This window comes from Homarus americanus, unplaced genomic scaffold (assembly GCF_018991925.1).
Source record: "Homarus americanus isolate GMGI-L3 unplaced genomic scaffold, GMGI_Hamer_2.0 scaffold30108, whole genome shotgun sequence".
Classification (NCBI taxonomy): Eukaryota; Metazoa; Arthropoda; class Malacostraca; order Decapoda; family Nephropidae; genus Homarus; species Homarus americanus.
The window spans coordinates 5,577,008-5,603,953 of NW_024748109.1; the positions used below are offsets into that span (position 1 = coordinate 5,577,008).

At 41.4% G+C, this 26,946-nt stretch overlaps 1 protein-coding gene across 17 annotated transcripts in view; it reads left to right on the forward strand.

Annotated features, from left to right (window-relative positions):
* The window catches only part of LOC121880141 (neuroglian-like), a 176,277-nt gene continuing 149,331 nt past the window's right edge, over nt 1-26,946 (forward strand). For all 17 annotated transcript variants that reach the window (XR_006091494.1, XM_042387211.1, XM_042387201.1 and 14 more), the window contains exon 1: nt 1-562. The gene's annotated coding sequence lies outside the window, so the exon portion shown is untranslated. The remainder of the gene's footprint in view (nt 563-26,946) is intronic.

Sequence of the window (26,946 nt, forward strand, 5' to 3'; positions counted from 1 at the left end):
GACAGTTGTGCCGCCAGTGCCATCCTGGACGCCGTCGTGCATCTACCACGCTCACTGCCGCCGCCGCGCTACACCGCCCTCTCACTCACTCTTCCAACCCTCACATTTTCGTGTCCCACTAACCATTTTCTTGCTCGCAAATAATTCCCACTACCATGGTCGTAACTGTATATAAAACTTGCATGACAAACAGAAAGGGAGAACCGTGTGTTTTTTGTGATTAAGTGATGAAGTGCCTTTTAACTGTCTGATTTTATATACCTAGCAAAGGCAACAATACTGTTGCTCTTATGGGTACAAGAATCCCACATGACATCCCGCGTGTCTGTTGTATGGTGACGTGTAGGTCAATGTTGTGGGTGTGAGTATTGCAGATGAATAAGGCTCCTGCCGCGACGCTACTGCCAGGGGGGAGACTAGCGTAACGCTTCACGAAGAGACCTCTTCCAGTGTCTCGACAAGGGTACCAGACAGAGATCCAAGGTGGCAAGGTGATAGGCCTGCAACAGCGTCCCGTCCAACACTGTTGCCTTCCTCTACTATGAGACGGACGGATCTACAGGTGAGTGTGAGGTACACGTGGGTCTGTCTCACCATTCATCCTCCTGTCTTTTGCTCACCCCCACACCACTCGCATGTAAATTACTACTGTAACAAGAAATCTCATACTGCTACACCCCACCCCCCCTCTCTCACGTAATAACACTGAACGGAAATCAGAATGTACAAAATCTTGAAAGGAAAAAAAAATCATATATATTGATCTGGCAAAGAGCGTCCAGGAGTGGTGATGATTTAACTAGGTAAGTAGAGGGTACATGTAAGGGGCGGGCGGGCATTACCTAGGTGGTCTGGGCTTAAGGGCTCTCTCACTAGAGTTTGTATAAACCCACAACACCACCCTCACCACACTTGTCAGGCTTCACAGCGTCTCGCACAGTCTACATACAAAGCTCACTATTATAGGTCAGATTAATAAACAATGACCATAATTAATATTAAGGTTGAACCTAATAAACACACAAGAGAAAAAACAGCAACAACTTTGTGATGATGTGACTTCAGAGGATGATGTGGACCTTTAAAGACAGCCTCACTGTATGGAGCTAGGGCGGTGGGCTAGTGTGAGTTTATGTGCTGTTAGGATGGCTGTGTGTACTGTATATATGTTTTGAGTTTGGCTGTGTGGGTGTGACTGTGTAGCTGTGTGGGTGTGACTGTGTAGCTGTGTGGGTGTGACTGTGTGTAGCTGTGTGGGTGTGACTGTGTGTAGCTGTGTGGGTGTGACTGTGTGTAGCTGTGTGGGTGTGACTGTGTAGTGTGGGTGTGACTGTGTGTAGCTGTGGGGTGTGACTGTGTAGCTGCGTGGGTGTGACTGTGTGTAGCTGTGTGGGTGTGACTGTGTGTAGCTGTGTGGGTGTGACTGTGTGTAGCTGTGTCGGTGTGACTATGTGATAATTAATCTGTTTGAGTGTGTAAATGTGAGTGCGACTGAGTGTGTGACTGTGAGTATGACTTTCTAAGAGCCTCATTGTTTGAGTGTGATATAATGCAGGTATGAGTATTGTGTGTGAGTGAGTGAGTGAGAGTATGAGAGCCACTCTGTATGATAACTGTGTAAGTGAGATGAGGTGACTGACTGTATTGAGAGTTAGTATGTATGAGTGACTGTATTGAGAGTTAGTATGTATGAGTGTGACTGTATTGAGAGTTAGTATGTATGACTGACTGTATTGAGAGTTTGTATGTATGAGTGACTGTATTGAGAGTTAGTATGTGTGACTGACTGTATTGAGATTTAGTATGTATGAGTGTGACTGTATTGAGAGTTAGTATGTATGAGTGACTGTATTGAGAGTTAGTATGTATGAGTGTGACTGTATTGAGAGTTAGTATGTATGAGTGTGACTGTATTGAGAGTTAGTATGTATGAGTGTGACTGTATTGAGAGTTAGTATGTATGAGTGTGACTGTATTGAGAGTTAGTATGTATGAGTGACTGTATTGAGAGTTAGTATGCCTGTATAATTATAAATGAAACGCGAGTCAGTGTATAAGGGTGTGACTATAATGAGATTTAGTGTGTATTAGTATGACTGTAAGGGTTACTGACTGACTGACTGACTGACTGACTGACTGTATATATGGTGGTTATAGGTTGGTGTGACTGAAGGCGGATGTGGCCAAGCGTGTGACCATCTGTGTCCTTATGTAAAGCGGTGATATAACTCTTATGAATAACACGATGCATGAGTGGTAGTATTTAGTATAATAGAGAGTAAAATGATCGTGTGTAACCTAACCTAATCCAAGATGGTTTGGACCGTGAGTGGCTGAACCTATATGTGATTAACTGTCTGAGATTATGTTTTTATTTGGATGTAATAGTGAATATATGATTGTCTATGGCTTTATTTGGTGTTTGACATTGTGCCTTTGTTTGGTGTCTGACATTGTGACTTTGTTTGGTGTCTGACATTGTGACTTTGTTTGGTGTCTGACATTGTGACTTTGTTTGGTGTCTGACATTGTGACTTTGTTTGGTGTCTGACATTGTGACTTTGTTTGGTGTCTGACCCTGTGACTTTGTTTGGTGTCTGACATTGTGACTTTGTTTGGTGTCTGACCTTGTGACTGTGTTTGGTGTCTGACCTTGTGACTTTGTTTGGTGTCTGACCCTGTGACTGTGTTAGGGTGTGAGTGAATATGGTGGTGTTAGTGCCTGGGTGATCCCGTGTTTGTGTGTGAATTTACGCACTTGTGTTTCTGGGAAGGTGATGGTGTAAACAAGTGGAGTGAACGTAGGAATGACTATGTAACTCTACCTGGGTATCGATATGTTGAATTTTTGTTCCGTGTTAATGTGGTTTAGTAAAAGATTATTTTGTTCGTATTTTACATAAGGCTGTGGTTGTGTGGTGATGTGAGCATGCCGAAATGAATATGAAGGGTTAGTGTGTGTGAAAGTATCAGAGGACAGGTTGATGAAGCCATTCGCCCATTCTTTCATTTTTGAAGTTAGGACATCTTCAAGTCAGGCGTAGAATACTTTCTTATTCCTAATTGTCTGGAAGTTAATGACTGGCGTTTAAGTGGTTTGTCTCCAGTGCTTTAGTTAAGATGTTTATAAGACTAAGGACCTTTGACTCCTTGACGAACATATCTGCTGTATGATAATCACACAAGTAGCGGCTGTGAGTGGGATTGGTGAGGATTAAAATGTCATTGTTGGCTAATTTCGCACACTTTGCACACTCAAATATTTATAAACACTCAATTATTAACAATACATCCAATATTTAGTTGGATACTTATTTTAGCTGTTGGTTAACAATCACACATTGGAACACTGTTTGGTGGTATTCTACAAGGTCGTCGTAGCCTCACGTCTGTTTGGAGCTAACTGTTTTAAGAACCTTGTAATCTCTCTCAGTTAACCTCTTCTTCTGTCCTTTGAACGACTAGCTGGCGGTGACCTATACTGACATGACAGTTTCATCATGCCAGGGAGCCTACTCTATTTCTTTACACTATTAGCACTGGGGAACTGTCTAGGAACAACTCCTGTGGTTGAGATGTTTCCTGAACTTATGTAGCTCAAAGAACTGTTCCTCCTTCACGGTATTATACAATAAAAATAACCGATAAGAACAAAATCCACTTAGAAATTTGGAAAGCCTCTCTTCTCGTCACTATCAAATACAGCATAAAGATGGGAATCGATCAATGAATTTTAATAACACGACCCTTCCCTCCCTCGGCCCTCATCCCCAACTTAGATCCAAGGTCTATCGTTGGTTTCTCAGACCGAATCTCGTTTCCTCTACTCGGTACAAACTGCGGTGGACTATGAACTACCGAAAACTTTCCCTCAATTAATCCACTTCCTTATGCTTCGTGGTTCCAGTAACATTTGATAAGAAAAGATGAAAGTAATTAACCATAGTACACTGTGGTAGTAATAGAAGACGCATGTGAGCATGGAGGAGAACAGAGGTAGAGTCCAGTGTGGCCAGGGTTGTGTGCTGTAATAACTTATATTAAGTAAAATCATCATACAATTTTACAATTGGTTTGGCAAGTATATAGGTAATGCAGGTATACATAGACCGTGCAGGCATTCAGTTCCCAATGTACCTAGACAGTATAGGTATAGGCAAAAACAATAATAAACCCTGCATGAATTAAGAACAAAGTGGAAGTTCCCGAGTGTTCACTGGTAGGCGACAAGGAGAGAACGGTGTTGGATAAACAAATGGGACCAAGACGGTAAAGTCCTTACAGAAAGTTGAATTGAGAGGCTGGTGAAGCTCTCTTAAACAGTACCAAGGGATACGTCTGTAGAAATGCCTGCCATGTAGTGTTATATCACTTTCTGTAGACATAGGCACGTGAAAAAACAGTATGACTGTAAGGAAGTATCTTATAGCAGTGGCTAACAAAAAACAAGCCAATTAAGGTCGCCAAAAGAGGTTCAAGTTATGAGGAAACGAAAACGCGTCATTCAGGAGGTGTAGAAATTCCTCATTCACAAGAGACAAATATAGTACGTAGAAAAAAATATCTGGTCGTATTCTGTGGTCGTTGTTTAGAGTAGTCAACAGATGTTGATACCAGCGTCAAGTTTATGCTTCTACTGTTGAGCTGTTCTCATTGCCATGTGACTTAACTACTACCATATTATGTTCTTTTTCTGTTTTATTCCTAGCATAGCTACCGTTTTGTGTTCTTGTCATTTTGTTTGTAATCGTGGCGTTTGACATATATAAATCAACGCTGGGTCGTAGATTTTGTACTGTATAATTCACCTATTGTATTTCTTTTTGTACCTGTTGGGTTTGATACAGGTGTCCAAATACAGTTATCTGATACAGGTGTCATAATACAGGTATCTGCTACATGTATCATAATACAGTTTTATGATAGTGATGTTAATATAGGTACTGACACCTATATTGATTCAGCATGCATATAGACACTTCTTAGTATACAATTCACATAGACAATGACAGTATACAAACAGTACAGTAAATTCTACATGTTAAGTGTTTTCGTTTTTTCTCAGCTAATATTCAACCATCCCCCAGCACCTGTTGACATCTCTCTCTCATCCTCAGAAAAATTCCCTGAATTTATCATTGTCCTGAGCGTTTTACCTTTCGGGACTCTTCTGAAAGAGGTGCGGCAGTCTAGTGCATACAGTGTTCGCCTCCTGTCCTTTGGGTTGATGGTTAGCGCCAAAGCTCTAGTTTCTTTGTGGACAGTAGTACCCAGCGTGGAACTCAGTGGGTAGTGGCCAAGCAATGTAATAGCCTCTGTCTACTCTACATACAGACATTTAGTATTTATATAAATGAAGGTTATTTACACCGATTAATTGATAAGCAAGCATTACCCGACTAAACTAAATAAAGAGCAACTAAGCATACCGTATCACTTATTTTTCACATGCTAGATGACATTCTCATGTCCTTCACCCACCTCTGATTCTCACAGCTAAACACGAAGCGCTTGGCCATCTGTGGACTTAACACTTGTATCTCAGACAAGACAAGCATTTTAAAGGAGTTCTGTAAATAACCTCCCATATTCTCTCGTAAAAGGACAGTTGCCCATCATTGGTTAATTCGTCATTGCGCCAACAAAGTGTGCATAATTTTTTGGATAATAAATTGAAAAGAAAACATATGGTGTTTGTTTGAACATCAGCTATTTGAAACTACAGAGATTACACGTAACTCCAGCTGAAACTACAAGTCCAGTTAGAAGAGTTCCATGTGTTAGTAGCTTAGATACCAACTATCTGTATCAGTTAAAAAGTGCAAAAGATAGGAGATTCATGTACAATATCCATTGTCGCCAATGTTACAGTGGTGACAAGCCATTGTAATATAGGCTTGGCTAGGTGATGTTAGGTTGGGATATGTTAGGCTAGGTTTGGATAGGTGAAGTTAAGTTAGGATATTTTAGGCTAGGTTCGGCTAGGTGAAGTTAGGTTAAGGTAGGATATGTTAAGTTAGGTGTGGCTAGGTGAGGTTTTGTTAGGATAGGTTTGACTAAGTTAGCGTCAGTATGTTTAATCGGCAGGTGAAGCAAGCTGGGGAACCTAACCTTTATGATGAGATCCAACGAAACTAATACCTTGGATTAACTGGTTGATGGAATGGTGACAGAAAATAATTGACAACAGATGGTGGTTGACAACGAGAGAGAGAGAGAGCTGACATTTGTTAGGAAGGTGCGGGGTGGTCATGCTGTATCTCCTGTTCCTCCAGTAGGCGTGGGTCGGCCGACCACAGCCCCCCTATCCGCGGGTCGACTATTTCCAAAAGCTTTGAATATTGAGAAATTTATTTGGGAGAAAAGTGCGGGTGGTCTAGGGCAGTAGATCCCAATCTATGGCCCGCGGACCAGTGCCCGTCCATGGACAAAGTTTTATTGGTCCATGGGATATATTTTTATTGTAATATCTTTGTAAAATATAATTCTCCAACAATATACTGTGCTCAGTTAATTGGCAAGAAAATAATTTATATTTAATCTGTGGCAACTGTCAGCTTACTCCTGGGTGGCCTCACAGGCCTGGCGGATGATGTTGATTTAGTGTTGCGTCGTTCAGTTCAGTCAGTCGGGCAGGGAGATAAAATGTCACGCATTCCTCTCTGTTTTATCTCAATTTATCATTATTTTCTTAAAATTATAATCGTTTACAATGCTGCCTGAAGATTACTAGAAGGCAGGAATATAATATATACACATGTACACACTACCTTGGAGCCTTCCTGCTGAGCAGCTACCAATATTTTCTGAAGGCACTTTTTGGTGTATTTTGAATCTCCGGCTCCGTATCCCATTTTCCCCATTGTAATTTACAGACCGATATATCGCAGCAATAATCAGTCCCAGCCTCACGAACTACCGAGGGTCAACTGTACATGGACTATAAATTGTCAGTATTAAATATTTACTATTACTGGTCAGCAGAAATGTTTTTCTCCGTTGGTCCGTGAAAATGAAAAGTATATAAACCATTGACCAAGGGGGTGGGTGGGCACTATCTCTTGTTCCTCCAGGAGGGACGGGCGTGTCCACAGTTTTGAAGATAAAGAGCTAAAATTTTGGCTAGGCCGTGTGGGCGGCTCAGGGGATGGTCGTGCACTATCTCCTGTCATGGGCCACGTTGGATAACTCGCCTAACAAGAAAATAAAAAATAATTCCATAATTAAAAAAAAAAAATCAAATAAACTGTTTTAAACCTGAATAATAAGATCGAGTGATAAGTATAATTTATACCGAATATGTTTGTATAAATAGCAATTAAATTATTATACAAACATACAGTATACAGTAGATTTAATATAAAGCAACGTTGATGGAACGAGTAGTCAGGTGTTAAATATAATATATTCATTTTAGTTCATGTTTCAGGTTTGGGTTTAATGATTAAATTACTAATTAACTTAATCATCTTTCCTCACCACATAAAAAAAAAAAATATACAGTACCGGGTGTGCTGAGTTAGCCAAGACTCTAGTTTATTGAATCTTGATGTATAGTAAGTAAGGAATTACTCCACATGTCCATAAAAAACAGAGAATAAATCCTAATTATCACACGAGGAAAAAAGTGAAGTGGGGGTGAGGTGAGGTGTGTGTGTGTGTGTGTGTGTGTGTGTGTGTGTGTGTGTGTGTGTGTGTGTGTGTGTGTGTGCGTTGGACGACAGTGAGAAGGAAGTTTTTCACATCGATATGCAGGTTTCTCACTGCTGTGTGCAAGACGGGGGTTTCTCAATCTTGTGGGTCAGGAAAGTTTCTCACTCAGCTGCACACAGATGCTTTCGGGAGTAAGAAGGATGTTTCTCACTGCAGGACGAAAACTAAATATATATATTTATTTTTTATATCAGGACTTTGAATGAGAGTATACAATAACAGTGGAGGAGGATCCTTTATGGCATGGTGTAGGATCCTTTATGACAGGGTGTAAGGAGGATGATCCTTTATGACAGGGTGTAGGATCCTTTATGCCAGGGTGTAAGGAGGGTCCTTTATGACAGGGTGTAAGGAGGAGGGTCCTTGATGACAGGGTGTAAGGAGGAGGGTTCTTTATGACGGTGTAAGGAGGAGGGTTCTTAATGACAGGGTGTAAGGAGGAGGGTTCTTTATGACAGGGTGTAAGGAGGAGGGTCCTTGATGACAGGGTGTAAGGAGGAGGGTTCTTGATGACAGGGTGTAAGGAGAAGGATCCTTTATGACAGGGTGTAAGGAGAAGGATCCTTTATGACAGGGTGTAAGGAGAAGGATCCTTTATGACAGGGTGTAAGGAGGAGGGTCCTTTATGACAGGGTGTAAGGAGAAGGATTCTTTATGACAGGGTGTAAGGAGAAGGATCCTTTATGACAGGGTGTAAGGGAGAGAGACCATCACACACACACACACACCTGACTGTCATCCAATAAGTCACCTAAATTGAACGGTATCATTTATTTAGGTACAAAGTTATATCTGTGTTTTCACCTGTAGGAAACACATCTCTCCTCCATTGATTTCCCGACTGTAGCTAAAAACTTTCTATTTACAAAGATCAAAATACTGACGTTCAATTAAGCAGCAGAGGGGCTGTGAGGGGAGGACAATCACTGGTGTAGGGAGATGTGGCGAGTCGGTGGCATAGGGGAAATGTATGGGGACATTTCTTGGTAACAGGAATGTGCATTTTATAGAATGGGTGACCGATAAATACCTGTGCACCTGTAATAATTAAGAATGTAGTTGTTTCTTGTTATTCTTACGTTCACTGTAAGTAGAACAAGGTATATTATTAATTATATGAGCTGCACAGAGACTTTTCGATCACCTTGTTTATGTAACTTTGATATAGTAATTTCAACCATTCTTGATCATGTAAATAATCATTCAAGATACAAAGAGATGGTGTACGATTTTTATTTGTTTCCAAGATCGAATAAAGACAAAAACAGCAAAAATAATATGGAGAGACGTATCTCAGGAAATAATGGAAGTGGCTTTATTCCTCACTGTCACCGTGGAGAGAAAATGATATATATTTTTCTCCATCCAAATAAATACTATAACTGCGGTGTATTTTTACACACCTCAGTCGCCCCCTACGAGAATGTCGAACTTGGTATGTTGTCGCCAAAGTTTCCAAGAGGTCATATGGAGGTGAACGGAAATAAAGACACGGGAAAAAAAGTCACAATTTTATGTAAATACCAATAACAAAGAAAGTAATAAAATAGGTTAGGTGAGGTGAAGTTAGGTTAAGTTTGGTTTGGTTAGGTTAGGTTAGGTTAGTATAGGTTAGGTTAGTATAGGTTAGGTTAGGTTCTTTGACTATTTTTCCTGGATTCTGTATGGAGTACAGGACCTAGCATCGACCAAACAAACAACTCAAACTAATGATGTTAGGGTCGGTTAGCTTAGGTGAAGTCAAGTTATAGGTTAGCTTGGGTTAGGTTAGGTTATAAAATTATCCCGCTTACATTACAAACACATAAGATTTTCACCATATCTTCTGTTTAAATCTTAAAGAATAACAACAGTTAATAATTGATATATTAAAAAGAATCAGAAATTTTAGTTTAAGAAAATGGCTGCTGAAATGATACGTTTGTTCAGTTCTTGTTGTATAGTTGAGAAGAGTGGATATTTTCAGCAGACACCAGACGGAGGTTAGAGGACTTTGTAATTTGATGCTGCAGGAGAATGTTAAGGTTAAGTATTACTGGTTGGAAAAAAATATGAAGACGTATTAAAATTGACTAAACCAACGATAGAAATTCTGGAAATTTAAGGAGTAAATACATAAAAGGATGATCGGATAATGGTGGATATCAATTGATTAAATTGAAGACAGAGTGGCCAGAGGGAAGGCAGGGGCTGGAGGAAGGTAGGGGGGACAGAGGAAGGCAGGGGGGCTGGGGAAGGCAGGGGGGCCAGAGGCAGGGGGGACCAGGAGGAAGGCAGGGGGGCCAGAGGAAGGCAGGGGGCCAGAGGAAGGCAGGGGGCCAGGGGGAAGGCTGGGGGGCCAGAGGAAGGCAGGGGGACCAGGAGGAAGGCAGTAGGGGGGGCCAGGAGGAAGGCAGGGGGCCAGAGGCTGCAGGGGGGCCAGGGGAAGGCAGGGGGGGCCGAGGAAGGCAGGGGGGGCCAGAGGAAGGCAGGGGGCCAGAGGGGAAGGCAGGGGGGGCTGGGGAGGAAGGCTGGGGGCCAGAGAAGGCAGGGGAAGAGGAAGGCAGGGAGCCAGAGGAAGGCAGGGGGGCCAGAGGAAGGCAGGGGGGGCTAAAGGAAGGCAGGGGGGCCAGAGGAAGGAAGGGGCTGAGAGGATGGATGAAATTATAAGCTGGTCCTTGAAGAGATTCTAACCCTAAGAGGATCCCGAAGGCGTACTGAGTGGAGGGCCTTGGTCGTCAACCTTCACATATGAGGATGACTATTATTGACCTGACTTAACCTGACCTAACATAACATAACCTATTGTAGAGGGTAAATCTGATGAGTACAGAAAATGGTCAGGTCATCTTCGTGTATCCCATCTCTATACGTTCTTATATTTAACATAGTTTTGTCTATTGTTGACCTATACTATTGTTGTGTCCTACAGTCAGTGTACGTAACATCCAAACATTCACTCCCCATTTTATGTATCGGGCCAAGAAAATGATTTTGCCGATATACGGTTCCCTTCCTGCTTAACTGTACAGGGTATTTGATCAGTTCATCGGGGATTGGAAGAGAGAACACTTGATGATCAGTCGTGTGGTCCTGTAGTCTATTCTTTCCTCTCGCAAGTATTTTACTGCTACTGTGATTCTTACCATAGAATGTTACTACAATGATCTGCTGAAAGTGAAAGGATGATTAACCCAAGGTATTCCTGGGCTAAGAGTACCTGGGGACGGCTCAGCTTTACCTGAGATTATAATGACCTCTCCTGTAAGAGAGTTGGACAGTCGTGTTATATATATATACAGTATATATAGAAACATCAATAAGCGTCTATAAAAACTCCAGGGGCGTGTGACTGGCAACCCAGTTTCTACATTTGTCAAAAAGAACAAACATTAGAGTTAGTTACGGGTATTGTAATGGTTAAGATTAATGAGGTACTTTACCTAGATGTAAGTAATTGGGTCATCACATCGGGGGTGAGGACATCCTTCACACTAGGTTAAGGACATCCTTCACACTAAGTTGAGGACATCCGCCACTCGGGTGAGGATATCCTTAACACTAGGTTGAGGACATCCTTCACACTAGGGTGAGGACATCCTTCACACGGGTGAGGACATCCTTCACACGGGTGAGGACATCCTTCACACGGGTGAGGACATCCTTAACACTAGGGTGAGGACATCTTTCACACTAAGCTGAGGACATCCTCCACACGGGTGAGGACATCCTTCACACTAGGTTAAGGACATCCTTCACACTAAGTTGAGGACATCCTCCACTCGGGTGAGGATATCCTTAACACTAGGTTGAGGACATCCTTCACACTAGGGTGAGGACATCCTTCACACGGGTGAGGACATCCTTCACACGGGTGAGGACATCCTTCACACAGGTGAGGACATCCTTAGGGTGAGGACATCCTTCACACTAAGTTGAGGACATCCTCCACTCGGGTGAGGACATCCTTAACACTAGGGTGAGAGGACATCCTTAACACTAGGTGAGGACATCCTCTCACACTAGGCAGAGGACATCCTTCACACGGGCAGTGGGGAGACATCCTTCACACGGGTGAGACATCTCAACACTAGGGGGTGAGACATCTCTCACACGGGGTGAGGACATCCTTCACACGGTGAGGACATCCTAACACTAGGGGGGTGAGTGACATCTCTAACACGGCGAGGGATATCCTCACACGGGGTGAGGACATCCTTCACACGGGTGAGGATATCCTTTGACACGGGTGAGACATTCCCCAACACTAGGGTGGAGGACATCCTTCACACGGGTGAGAGGACATCCTTAACATCTAGGGGTGAGTGACATCCTTCACACCTGCTGAGGACATCTCCACTCGGGTGAGGATATCCTAACACTAGGCTGAGGACATCTTCCACACTAGGTGAGTGACATCCTTCACACGTAAGGAGACATCCTTCACACGGCAGGAGGACATCCCAACACTAGGGTGAGGACATCCTTAACACGGGCGAGTGACATCCTTCACACGGGTGAGGACATCCTTCACACGGGTGAGACATCCTTCACACTAAGCTGGTAATACATCCTCCACTCGGGTGAGGATATCCCAACACTAGGTTGGAGGACATCCTTTTCACACTAGGGGTGAGGACATATCCTTTCACACTGGTGAGGGACATCCTTAACACTAGGGTGAGGACATCCTTAACACGGGCGAGGACATCCTTCACACGGGTGAGGACATCCTTCACACGGGTGAGGACATCCTTCACACGGGTGAGGACATCCTTAACACTAGGGTGAGGACATCCTCGACACTTGGGTGGAGATTGTATTCTCTGCGGGTTATTGTGTTACGAGGGAATAAGGAGGCAATAAGAAGGGGTGAGTGTAGTGAAGGAGTGTGGAGTGGCAGCACAGTTCCGCGCCATCGACGGTTAGTAGGTCGTGTGCAGCCATCGACCCTGGCTGCACATGCCGCGGCCGGAAGCTGAAGTTTTTCCACTAAGGAAGAGATAGAAAGAATGCGAGGCGCTGTTTTGCCTCTCCCTCTCGTCCCCTCTCCAAAAAAAAGAAGAAATTTCCTATAATCATTTCAGTATTCTCTTCAGCAACATCAGTCTTGACCCTCTTCACCTTCAATGACAATTAGATAAATTTAATGCAAGTCGAAGGCATAATGATGACATGACAGGTATTACACGTTACTCTAAGGCATAATGATGACATGACAGGTATTACATGTTACTCTAAGGCATAATGATGACATGACAGGTATTACATGTCACACTAAGGCATAATGATGACATAAAGGTTAAATTAACACACTGGACTCTTGAATGGTCACTGTGCTGTAGTTACCCATGTTGAGTGTTCTCGAGAGCAGGTAACACAGGTGATGGGGTTCGAAGACTTACCTGTGTTATCAAGAACGAGGGAACAAGCATTTTATTTTGTTCGCTAATTTAAGTCTCACAGTAGGTCGTCTAAATAATGCAACTGTAGTGAACACAGATCTTGTGTCCATAGTCGAAAGTAACTAAATCCGAGACTGAGACCATTCCTAATTTTTTTCGTTTACGGATCACTTTTATCCCCCCCCCTCCCACTACCATCGAGGTAGTTAAACATCAGGTAATGTACATTATGGAACAACCTTCTGGTGACTACCGAGGTCCACTGTCACCTGAAGATTCACCCCCCCCCCTCAATATTCCAATGTTTTTTTTTTCGGGGCTGTTAAAGTTGGTGGATGAATCTTCGGTGTTCTCTACTGCTACACAATAGTCGTCTCTCAGATGCAGTAGCGTTACTATATCTTACTATCGTCGCTGTTATGACTAACCGGCCAATACAGTATGCAATTTTCTCAAAACTAGAACACTATACATTCCCCGGTTTGTGACAACAGTGACCCTATGTGACCCTATGTCCTGGTAACAATTTCTTCAATTGGGGTCGATCCTTCCGTCACGTTGTAGGAGTCTCTTCTCCCGCCACACTGGTCTTGTCGTGGTTGAGGACTTTGTCTGGCCCAACGCACGCTCCCTCTCCCTGATGACACCGGTGTAGAAATCTGATAGAAAGTCTCTATAAATACATTTCAGTCATCGCATAAATAGGACAGCCTCAGACTCGCAAACATTCCGTCCCTTACGTAATTTTCCCGACAGTAAATGCAAATTTCAACTAATATTTATGTTAAGAAAACAGTTTATAGGCCTACTTAGGCACTAAAATGTTCTTGTCTTTTGCTCAACTTATTTATGTCCACAGTTTAATTCGTGTCATATTAGAGTAATTGAAATACCACTAATCAAATTAAAACGTATTGTTGATGAATGCAGATTATGAGATAGTTCAAATATGGCGCCTACCGCGTAAACTACAGGTATTAACAAGTTGTTACAAACTCAAACAAATAAACATCTGGTAGTGGGGTGCGGGAGATGAGTGGACACAGCACTAGCCTCCCGCAGGTTTATACCCGGAGCACCCGTCCGGTCTACCAATAACTATGCACTTGGGGAAGAAAAAATGTTCGAGTGCAGTACTGCGTCTACACTGCCTCCATGTGTAATAAAAGCTTAGTATTGAGAGGGCAGTAAGATATAACTCAGCTTATAAACGTTCAGAAAAACCGAACTGGTGTATCGAAACATTCTAGCAACCTTCACACTAAGTAAACATGATGCTCAGAGAGGAATGTCTAGTCCCCGCCAGGAGAAGTACGAGGGCCAAGAATGTCAGACAGGTGCGGAAATACTTACCAGTAGACAACCCATACGGCAGGTCGCTGTTGTTGGCCTCATGCGTCAAGTACTGTTTCCATGTCGCCTCTTCTTATATTCTGTATCTTTAATCTGTTTTTTGCTCTCTGGGTTATATGATAAAAAGAACTGATAATGTTTATTGGGATATAATCGGAGATCTGAAATGGTCCATCACATGAAATTTTAAATATAATGTATATCCTGTAAAACTTCGTGTTCAAATGACTATAATACTCGTATATCTCTGACAGTCGGGTAGTTGATGCCGTTAACAGGTTCAACTGGTGGACAAAACTTGTCATTATATGTCTATAGCAGAACCTCCTGGTGAGAGAGAACCAGGGATCAGAGATACACAGTCTATTCTCGGTCTGTCCACCAGTAGACTGATTCACTTTTGGACCGTCTGTGGAAGCTCGGAGCTTTTTGTTCTTGCTCTTACTTCCTTATATTCTCGGTCTTGTACAGTATTGGCTTCTTCCCAATCAACGTATTGCCTTTCTTTTGAACGAAGAGTTGCATGCCCCTCGACTTGTTGCGGCTAACAGTAGATGATAATCGTAGTGAGGGACGTAAGCTAAGTAATCACCCTCCTATATTGGCACATCTCCCTCGTGAGCATTAGGTGACGAAGCAACTAAAGGCATGAGAACATTCATCGTCTTATTATATCGAAATGGACTGAAGGAATATATCATTGGCTATCAAATGGGAATTGACAGAACAGTGACAAGACGAATTACGTGGTGCCAGTCAACCAATAACCTGAGTTACCTGCTGTGTGTTGATTAATTACTAGCATATATCGCAGAGAAGAGTAACAAGCTATTTCTTGATACAGTGAATCGTCAATATAAAGGGGAGTAAACTGATGTCGGTCTTGTTAACAAAATTTCTTTACATTTCATCGAATCTCGCTAGGTTACAACACGAGGTGGTCGTCCAAATATTAGAACTAACAGCATGGATGCCTCATCTATCTCTGAGCAAGAATCACTGTCTTTGACATCTTTTTCATGAACTAACTGTATTCCTTGTTATAAGGAAATAAAACTAAATACAGTAGTTACAGAAACAATATCCTTGCTGTTAGTTTTCTAAAATCTGTGCGTGGGATTTCTAGATAACATGGGTTTACTAATCATGCGACTGGTAAGGATGCAGTAGGTTACAGCTCCGTCAAGTGTTAGATGATGGCGTCCCTCACAATATCCTCAGAGTATGCATGTATGGGCTGATCGGCCTCTAGTTTCTGTTTAACTTTTTCTACACCTTGAAACTAGGGCGACGTTGGCTGATTTCCAGTACCTAGGCGTTTTTTCTTGATCCAAAGATTTCCTGAATAGGAGTCCTAATGGAGTGCAAATCTTGTTTGCCACCTCCTTTTTCCACTCTAGGAGCTTTGAATTCTTTCAAGCTAGCTATTTTCTTTTAGATGATGTCGGGTCGTCTTTAATTACTATCTCTCTTAATTCAGTTTCCACTCCTGAGGTATTCATTTTCCTCTTAGCTAGGTGCTGTCATGTTATGTGAATACTGATTCAAAGTAATCAATTAGGACAAAGGTTCTCAACCATTTTCATTTCGTGTACCACTTTATATTTTCGTAGACGTTGCGACGCTGTCACATTTACGTAACATCATCACAGGGAGTAAAGGAACTCTTTGAGTCAACAGTAAATGTACTGTTGCCTTCATTTATAACGGGTACAGTGGCTGGCGTGTTTTGTGAGATGTGCCACTACCGTCCACCAGACAACAGACAGGAGCCAATGGCGTACTACAATGGTCTGGTTACTATAGTGAGGGTAGTTCTGCCTGTTCTGTTAGTTTTACTACAATGTAAACAAACAATGGTGCCGCATCTCACAGACACACCAGCCACTGTACCCGTTATAAATGGAGGCAATTGTACCTCAGGTTGGGAACCCTCGTTTAGGGCCTCTGTTGTCATTATAATTATATAGCCTAATGGTGCACACTGTTTATATGACATAGTGGTGCACACTGTTTATATGACATAGTGGTGCACACTGTTTATATGGCATAGTGGTGCACACTGTTTATATGACATAGTGGTGAACACTTTATATGGCATAGTGGTGCACACTGTTTATATGACAGTGGTGCACACTGTTTATATGAAATAGTGGTGCACACTGTTTATATGGCATAATGGTGCACACTGTTTATATGACATAGTGGTGCACACTGTTTATATGAAATAGTGGTGCACACTGTTTATATGGCATAATGGTGCACACTGTTTATGACATAGTGGTGCACACTGTTTATATGAAATAGTGGTGGACACTGTTTATATGGCATAATGGTGCACACTGTTTATATGACATAGTGGTGCACACTTTATATGGCATAATGGTGCACACTGTTTATATGACAGTGGTGCACACTGTTTATATGGCATAATGGTGCACACTGTTTATATGACATAGTGGTGCACACTGTTTATATGAAATAGTGGTGCACACTGTTTATATGGCATAATGGTGCACACTGTTTATGACATAGTGGTGCACACTGTTTATATGAAATAGTGGTGGACACTGTTTATATGGCATAATGGTGCACACTGTTTATATGACATAGTGGTGCACACTTTATATGGCATAATGGTGCACACTGTTTATATGGCAGTGGCGCACACTGTTTATATGGCATAATGGTGCACACTGTTTATATGACATAGTGGTGCACACTTTATATGGCATAATGGTGCACACTGTTTATATGACAGTGGTGCACACTGTTTATATGACATAGTGGTGCACACTTTATATGGTATAATGGATAATGGTGCACACTGTTTATCAACACCAATAATTAACAAAAAGCATTACAATATACAGTAGTTATTGTCATCACAGCTGACTGTCGTGGACGCCATTGAGGGCCTAACAACACATGAATAATTCTATGGTACACCAGCGAGACATGTGTGGTACACCAGCGAGACATGTGTGGTACAGCAGCGAGATATGTGTGGTACAGCAGCGAGACATGTGTGGTACAGCAGCGAGATATGTGTGGTACAGCAGCGAGACATGTGTGGTACACCAGCGAGACGTCTGTGGTACAGCAGCGAGACGTGTGGTACGTTGGATGCTGCAGCACAGCATCAGGGGACCACCGCACTACCGTCTGGTTTATATGAGACAGTTGGGTTTTTATGACAAGGAGGGAGTTTGGCTGACACCGAAAATCAATCTCATTATATTACCTTCTCAACATGGGTTCGAACCAGGAGCAATAGATTGTTAGCCCACCATCATGATAATGTTACCACCGTATACTAATGTTAATGTATATGTAAAGATTGGGACACAATGTTGACCAATAAAGGCAATAGTGGAACTTGGAGCACACTGTTTAGAGTAAATAACCATAGTGGAGAAATATATTTACTGTAGATGGATCTAATGGAGTAAAATATTTATCGTATGTGATTGTACTGAAGTCTGAAACACTCTTAACTGTAAATGGACTTTCTGGAACACGCTCTTTGTTGTAAACGGAACTAATGGAGCACAACCAGTTTATTGGAAACAAATTTCATGGAGAACACCGTTATTGTGAATGGACCTTGTGGGCCACTTTTTTATTCCCTGTTATGCCTTCCAGTCTTCCACTCGGTAAATTTTGTAATCTTCCTCTCATCCTAAACAAGGGTCCCGTGACTCGTGTTCAGTATTAAGCATAATGACAAGATTATCTAGCACTCTCCTTCCTGGTCTTACCCCGGTGGACCACGACTCATAGCACTGGACCTAATACCGATCACTGTGTGTTCCCTTGTTATTGTTGTCGTGTTAAATGTTGTACAAGTCCTAATAGTTTGTTCAACAGCGGTACCCTTAATTGTGCCATTAAGTTGGTCAGGTTACTCCACTCATTTTCAGTTTCTGAGCGAATTAAAACATTACTGTATGTGGAAAATCAAACAACCGATCCCTATGAATAAAGAATACTATTGATCCTTTATTTATTTATTTATTTATTTATTTATTAAATGTACTCGGCGACAAGAAAATTAAACGTATTCTGAAATCCAAGTTCGGTCTTCCACGTACAGTACTCTTGGAAATCCAAAGCGACTGTCTGGCTCGATGTGCATTTGAGAGATGGTCATTGAGTTCTCGCCTTCCTCGATCTTACATCACGTTTGTCTTTTTATTTAAACCGTCTTAAACACTCGGGTCTGTTTCATGGGTAGATTTTGAGATGTTGATACAGCAATTTCAGAAACCATGGGGCAGATTATTTATTCTTTAAATTGTGAAAATAATCGACTTAGCCGAGGCAATTACCTTGTTCCAGTCTATCATCGTCATCCTTCACTGTGATCATCAGCGATCTGTCCGTTTCATACTGTGGGTGGGGAATATAGCTCGTACGTGGCACTAGACAGCTGCTACTAACCAAGATGTGTAGTAACAAGTTTGGTTAGGTTAGGTTAGTACAATATTCAGTGAAGCAAATAAATGGCGAAAAGTCTTATACGTAATTAACTAGAGTGTTGCAAGTGTCATTAATTAATTACACACGTAAGTGCTGAAGCTGCCACTCCAGATAATAATAATTCAATCTCGTGACAGTATGACGAGATACAGTGCCATGATAGGTTAGGTTACCATGTGAGGTTAGTGTTAGAAGAATCAGTGTAAAGGATGAGAGGAGTTGGGATTGCTGGTGGGTGTAAGGAGGGCGTCAAATTATGTTTTGTCCCCTGGCGCCAGAGGCCTCATTATACCACTGACGCTAGACCATGATCTTTCTTCTCTTGTTTACGTACCTCTAGAGCTCCTTATGTAGATATCATTAATTCACTGTTAATGTGTTCTTTTAATTTTATCTGTCCAATATCACTTTATGATGTTATGTTGTTCAGTACTTTATTTGGAGATCTCCCCTCCTTCGGGGCTTACCTGTTTCTACATGTTGTTCTTACCACATAACCTGCGTCATGAACATTTTGGAGTTTGGTGTCTTTTTTGTACTTAATTACTTGGTTTTACAGGTACTGGTCAACACTGGTAGTATGCACTGATTATAAACTCTCCTATTGACAGGTATATAAAAGGTTATGTCGTTTCTGAATGCATGGAACCCAGACCCAGACTCGCGCCAGTACCTCGGTTAAGCCTTTGGACAATCAATTTCACAGATTATGGTTTAAGATGGATACCACGGGTAAAGCGGAATCTGTTGACATTAAAGATGTTTCGTCAGTCACTTTGTATAGAAATGTTACCTGTCACAATTTATTCGTTATGAAATTATTCAAATATCTTGTTAACCTTTTAATGTTCTCATTAATCTTTTCCTTACTGGCAGTTGCCAAGCGGTGCCAGGATCGTTAAGTGCATAAATACGACTAAAAGGCGCCACTATATGCAACTAATAAAATTATCCATGAGTAAAATCAACAGATGTTAGATTGTTTGAGAGTAGTACTGGTGTTTAGAACTTACTGATTTAGTTTCGTAAAAATACACGAGCTGGTTTGAACGTGACAAGAAGTGAAATGTTGTTAATGGAGTTCTCTCTGTTCTGTAGCGTTAACTCGAACTAAAGAATTTATTTTCTTGTATACTCAAGGTTCTCTCGCCTAAGCCAAGAGAAAATTTTACTTTAGGATTGTTCAAGAATCCCCGCTCAGTTACCTAAAGGCGTTCCAGTCTAATTATGGCTTTACTTCTGAATTCACTCCGCTGGTTTTCATTACCTAACGCCAATTGTTGTAATCATGCTTATTATGTGACCGTTTAAACTCTTGACTAATACTGTATACTGAAGACTAATTGATCAAAATGTTGATCTCGTGAATGTTATCGTCCTGTAGTCTCAGTAACACCTGCCAGCTAACATGTTGGATCCTGGGAATGTGTTTACTGGGGTCATTGGACCATGAAACACCGTCCTGTCCTTCACTTGCTTCACCCTTTAGCCAGGCAAATCTGCCATGCTTCACAACACGACCAAACCTCTCACTTGTTGATGGATCAGTGTATTACTAACCCTGTTACGCGCTTAAAGACCTTACATGTGTGTGTGTGTGTGTAATAATAATAATAATAATTAACGGTTTATTGAAAGAGCTTGGCAGCCAGAAGGCTGAAAATATGCAGTTACATATTTGGGGAAAGGTTTCGAATTACAAATAATATACAAGTAACATAAGTGATACAATTAAGATATATAATAACTAGATGGGGAAAATCTCAAACTGCAGTGCATTTCAACATAGTGACAGTGCAAGAAGTAGTATTTACTGGGAGTGAATACACTGGTTAATTACAAGTTATTGATAATTTTTACAATGGTTGGGACTGGGCTGTTCTTATAGCGATCAGTGGGTGTGTGTGTGTGTGTGTGTGTGTGTGTGTGTGTGTGTGTGTGTGTGTGTATGTGTGTGTGTGTGTAAGCTTGTTATTTATTTGAGACAAACACCGACACCGGGTGTGATAATTATGTAATTCAGCGTCATGGGCCTGTGAGGTCGTGATCTTTGCACACTGCTGTAAACTTGTAAAGATCATTACAGTATTAATTCATTATCAGACTTGAATAGAAATTTCAATAAGTTCCATTTGTACCTGGTGACAGTACTGACAGGTAGTGTAGAGCGGTGTGTCAGTAGCTTACATATAGAAGCCCAGACTAGAGAAAGGTGGTCCCTGAGTGAGTGTGTGTGCTGAGACTATGGCACAGTGCCAGGCTAGTGTGGGCGCCCTTCCTCTCCCTCATCTCACACTCTCTCTTGCACGTATTGCTCTGCCTCCTCCTGCATAGTGTAGCTTGTGTTAGTATATCTTGGTGTTTATTGTACGTCTTGTGTACATGAGGAGCTTGGCACTCTTCTGGGCGACTGTGGTGTATGAGTAAGTCTGAAGGATAAGTTTAAGCCAGTATGTATGAAAAATCATATCTCTCTCTCTCTCTCTCTCTCTCTCTCTCTCTCTCTCTCTCTCTCTCTCTCTTACGTGTGTTCGAGAGAAGATAAATCAGTAGACGGAATATAATTTCAGTTATGTCAGGAAGAAATTAATTATTCATGTTCAAAACTGAATATGATAAAATATAATTAAATAGGGTTGATAATTATTAATATTTCGGTATATGAGTGATATGCGTGTATGAATGACTGTATGAATGGTATAGCTATGGAGTATATACGAGTCTGGTGATACATATAGGTTTATAATGAGAGTAACATGAAAAATATAGGAAAAGTGATCCCGAATATAATACCTTATTTAAACCCAACAATTGGACCCTGGGAGACTTTCAATTCGCCCCACACAACTATTGTACCGCGAAGTTGAAATTCTGAAGGCAATATGCAAAGTACTACTAAATACTCTTGAGAAATACATATAGGGCCTTATTTTGTGTTGTTAAGATCTCATAACCAGCCTCTACCCTCTTAAACCTCGTTCATAACTTCTCTCTTATTTACTTCCTCTACTTCCTCTCAGTCTTCTGGCGAGGGATGGAGTTGTGCTTCTTACCTCGCTGAAATTCATTACTTTCTCGAGAACAACCATGGATAAGTGCTGTGGGCGAGGGTTCAGTGAGTGTTCCTGTTTAACTGTACAGAACCTCCCGTGTTTATGGACAGTTGAGTCACCCAGAGTTAGCAAGTAATATCTGAGCAAAACAAAGTTATGAACATTAAAAGAACAATCTGTGAATCCTTAAGAATGAGAAGCCATGAATGAGAAATAAAAACTAGGAATGTGGGGATACTTTGTTTGAAGGTGCCTGTGTAAATGTTTGTTGGAAGATGAAAAGGTTACAGCGGGACATTTTGGGATTAAGTCAAGTAATATAGACGTGTTAGTTCATATTTTCAGGCTGTCTAAAACAAGGAGAAGCAGAGTATGTATATGAAGAGTAAAGTACAATGATAGTAAGAACAAGGAAACAAGAAACCAAACCCCCAAAAAAGTTCAGGCTATTGGGTTTCAAAAATAATTTAGGCAGCTGTAAACAAAACTAAAAATGATAAAAATTTATGGCGTTGATCAACTTTCAATAGAACTTTTAAACTTTGAGATCAAATGTCTGGCATAAATCTACAACTGTTTACCATATAGAGGTATTAGGGGAGCTTCCCGTGATTTAAGAGAATAAAGATATGTGAATTTGCCTAAAAGCAGAATCCATAGAATGTATTTAGTTTAGGACAATTAATTAGGAAACCTTGTGTGCAGACTTATTTAAACATGATTTTAAGAGCATAAATAGTGAAATAGACAATTAGTTACATGAAGATAGAAAATTATATTGAAAGTAATGAATTTTCAAGGATTTCTTAAACAATTTTGTAGGAAAAAGGTTTATAGATTCAAAGAAATAATGGTAAGGAAATGGTAAGGTAAGGAAATAAATATTTACTGGGTAGTTTTAATTCTAAGGACAATAATTCAACTTAATGTTTGTTATGTGTAGAAGATGACCATGAAACAGGTTGATGCTCACTGCTTGGGCTCAGATGACAAAACTCTGCCAAGTGTAGACCCATTCTTCACATCTAGGTTTCAGGCGCCACCATTGTGTCTTGAGATAAAGCGTAAAGAACACATACCACTCACTAGCCTCTGCAGTGTGTATTAGTTTTGTCAGGTGTTAAGGCACAGTATTCATCTACCTGTCCTGAGGTCTCTGAATAAAGCTATAGGTATGAACGTCGCAATCGTAAGGAGCGTACTTGGGGTTAAGGCTTGTAAAATATACATAGTGAAGAAGGTATGGGTGATGGGTATGAGCTGGTGTAGGTTTATGACCCACATCTGGTGTAGGTTTATGACCCACATCTGGTGTAGGTTTATGACCCACATCTGGTGTAGGTTTATGACCCACATCTGGTGTAGGTTTATGACCCACATCTGGTGTAGGTTTATGACCCACATCTGGTGTAGGTTTATGAGCCACATCTGGTGTAGGTTTATGACCCACATCTGGTGTAGGTTTATAACCCACATCTGGTGTAGGTTTATAACCCACATCTGGTGTAGGTTTATGACCCACATCTGGTGTAGGTTTATGAACAGGACTTGATATAGATGTATAATTTAAAGCTGGCGTAGGCGTAGTACTTAAAGCTGGTGTAACAATGTGAGCTACAGCTAGTGTGTGTGTGTGTGTGGACCACAGCTAGTGTGTGTGTGAACCACAGCTAGTGTGTGTGTGAACCACAGCTAGTGTGTGTGGACCACAGCTAGTGTGTGTGGACCACGAGTAGTGTGTGTGTGGACCACAGCTAGTGTGTTTGTGTACCACAGCTAGTGTGTGTGGACCACAGCTAGTGTGTGTGGACCACAGCTAGTGTGTGTGTGGACCACAGCTAGTGTGTGTGTGGACCACAGCTAGTGTTGTGTGGACCACAGCTGTGTGTGTGTGGACCACAGCTAGTGTGTGTGGACCACAGCTAGTGTGTGTGTGGACCACAGTTAGTGTGTTTGTGTACCACAGCTAGTGTGTGTGGACCACAGCTAGTGTGTGTGGACCACAGCTAGTGTGTGTGTGGACCACAGCTAGTGTGTGTGTGGACCACAGTTAGTGTGTTTGTGTACCACAGCTAGTGTGTGTGTTTATATATATATTTTTCAGTTAATGTGTCAAATTGGCTGTGTCTAAGTGTGTGTGGATCTATTTGCATGTGTGTATGTGCATCTGTGTGTATCTGCGTGTGCGCACGTTTGTGTGAATTTCTATGTTAGAGTGTGGGAAGGTTGATGCTGGAGAGACAACTGTGTTCCCCTTTAACTTGGGTGTGAGGCCACCTGGGTGATGGAGGTGGATGGCTGCCTCTCTCCTGCCTGGTTCTCTTGATTAACTGATGCTTTCTGAACACATTGGATATGTGCTGTTTAATCATCTATAACTAATTGTTCTGGTAATGATCCATTTATTTTTCGTGTTCTAGATGATGCTCAGAGAAGCTTGCACACTCACGCGCTACTGAATTTTACTGTACTGGAAACGAAAAGATATGATTTTTTTTTTATTGTCCCTAATGGCAAACCCTCTAAGGGTATTTGATTACCAATAAACCCTTGAAGATAGAAAGGGTATATTATCATTCTCAAAGCCCTTACTCTACAAAAAGGTAAATAATCATCAATATATTTAAGTCCCTTAGGTTACCGAAGGGTACATCAAGGTGAAGAGAAGCCCCATGAAAATAACTCGACAGTGATCTTCCTCACATTAGCGTTTGTTACGCCGCTTATCCCCCTCCACCGTCCAGTGACCCACACCTTGGCCAAGACCCCTCACACGTCTTTCAGTTATACTGTGGATGGTGTAAAAAGCAGTACCACAAACACTATAGGTGGTAACCACACACAGCTGAGTATGACATGGTGTTAGACTCAACCGTTGGTTCCCACTCACATTAAGTTCCCAATTTACAATAGTTATTTCCCCAAAAGACTGGTCATGACTTCTCTTTTTAGCTCGTCCATCTCTTCACTAACATTGTTACTCTATAACGAACTTATTGTCACTTAAAATGTTCATATTGTACGCTCAGTGCGGCACTGATTGACTGTGAGAAAGAAGTCAGAGCATAACCCGGTGTTGTACAAAATATGTCTCACGCGAGATACGTGCAGTACCTTTTATTATATTGCGCCTGTGTGTAGAACCAAAAACCATACGTTCTGTGCATGTAAAGAAACCTGCCGAAGGCCTGCAAATAAAACAGTACCCAGAGTCTAGGATATTCCCTCATCAGAGGCTGCCCCTCCTACATACATCATCCTAGACTTAAGCAAGATGATTAGCAGAAACCGTCCCTGAACGTTGGCCAAAGGACATTCTGTGATCTGATGCCACTTATTGAGAACTATGTTCAATTGTATTTTGTATAATTTTTCATAAATAAAATGAGAAACGTAATTATATCACAATGGAGTGAACACGAAATAATTGAATATATTTAGAATGAATAACTTTTTCTGAATGTATATCAGCGTGATTACAATATCATGTTATACATGATATATAAAAGACAAAGAAATGAAGGGTGGAAGTATGAAATATGGGGCTCCCATTTCATGACTGAGTTATGTGATGAGTGACCTTTGAGATCCCAGACCAGCAAGTGATCTTGCAGGAAACCTTCCATCGTCTGAGGGTCCGTCCAGTGTTTCAGTAACAGTCTATGTTGTCCATAGGGGGAAGTACAATTACTGTAATGGTCAGGTCAGCGTAGTCTTGGTTAAATTAGCTTTTCATTCTCTCACACCATGAAGGATTTGAAGCATTTAGTAATGTGATGTTTCCTTCTTACAACCAGCGACGTAATTTGATCATCATTTTAAACTGCCAACAATCTTTTTCTCCGAAACGGAATATGAACGACGCCGGCTGATCAATGAACTAGAGACAAATGCTCAAGGCGGGTCATGAGGAAATTGAGGAAGCACTTGGGAGGGGGAGGAGCGGCTGTGAAAGGAATTGAGACTCGACAGTGACGCCAAATTATAAGTCTTGACTGAAGTTTAAACTTTATACAATAAGTGGCTAAGTTCTTATTAACACTTGTGAGACATCACAGGCAAGTGTGTAAAATGTGTCACTGTCAAGAATAAAGACGAAAGCTTAAGTGCTCCAGAGAGAAAGAGAAAAAGAGAGTCTATAGTGGATTTTTTTTTCATTTTTAAACGCTACTTATTCAATGGCTTTATATGCCGTGAGGAACACTGGTGGCGCCCAACAGGACCACATGTATTATAAACGAGTTTCTTGTACAGGTAATTGATTTTTTTCAGTCTTATCAGTTTCGTTTCGTAAATTTTCTGGGAACTCTTATTACTCAGTTGTGGATGATTTGACTTTGTAATTACTTATGGGTTATGAAGAGTATTTGTGAATCAATCATTCACTTATTGGCCGTCCCGCGAGAGCAGCTGAGTGACAGGCGACGATCCTCAGGTGACCACGATACCTTCTGGCGGTTCTTAGCTAATATGAACTCGTTTCAAGAATGTACTGTTGACACTAATGAAGTAATTAATGAATCAGTTGCAGTTTAAAAAAAAATACGAGTCATTAATGTACAGTTCTCTCGTTTTTCTGTTTTATCCTCTTTTACGGTGGGATTTGACATATTAGAGAGACAGTACACTCAAACAACCAATCTGGGTAGACCGACGATCTCGCTGCGCTGGTCGTGAATAATTCGTGGGGGCTGTACTCAAGGTCGGGCGGGTGACGCTTCCCTGCCCTACTGAGCTCCATCCAACTGACGAGGTTGTAGGATGAAGGTGACTATGCTTTATAATCTGGTATTTGTGGCATTTCTCATTTTCGTTTCGTTGTCTGACCGTAAGACACCACATAATGATGGCTGTAATGAGAAATGCCCCCAATGAATGTTTCCTGGGTGGATTTGGGAAGGAGTTTGGGTATTGAAAATTAACATTGATGCCAAGTTATAAAGTAATTTTAATATTCTGTG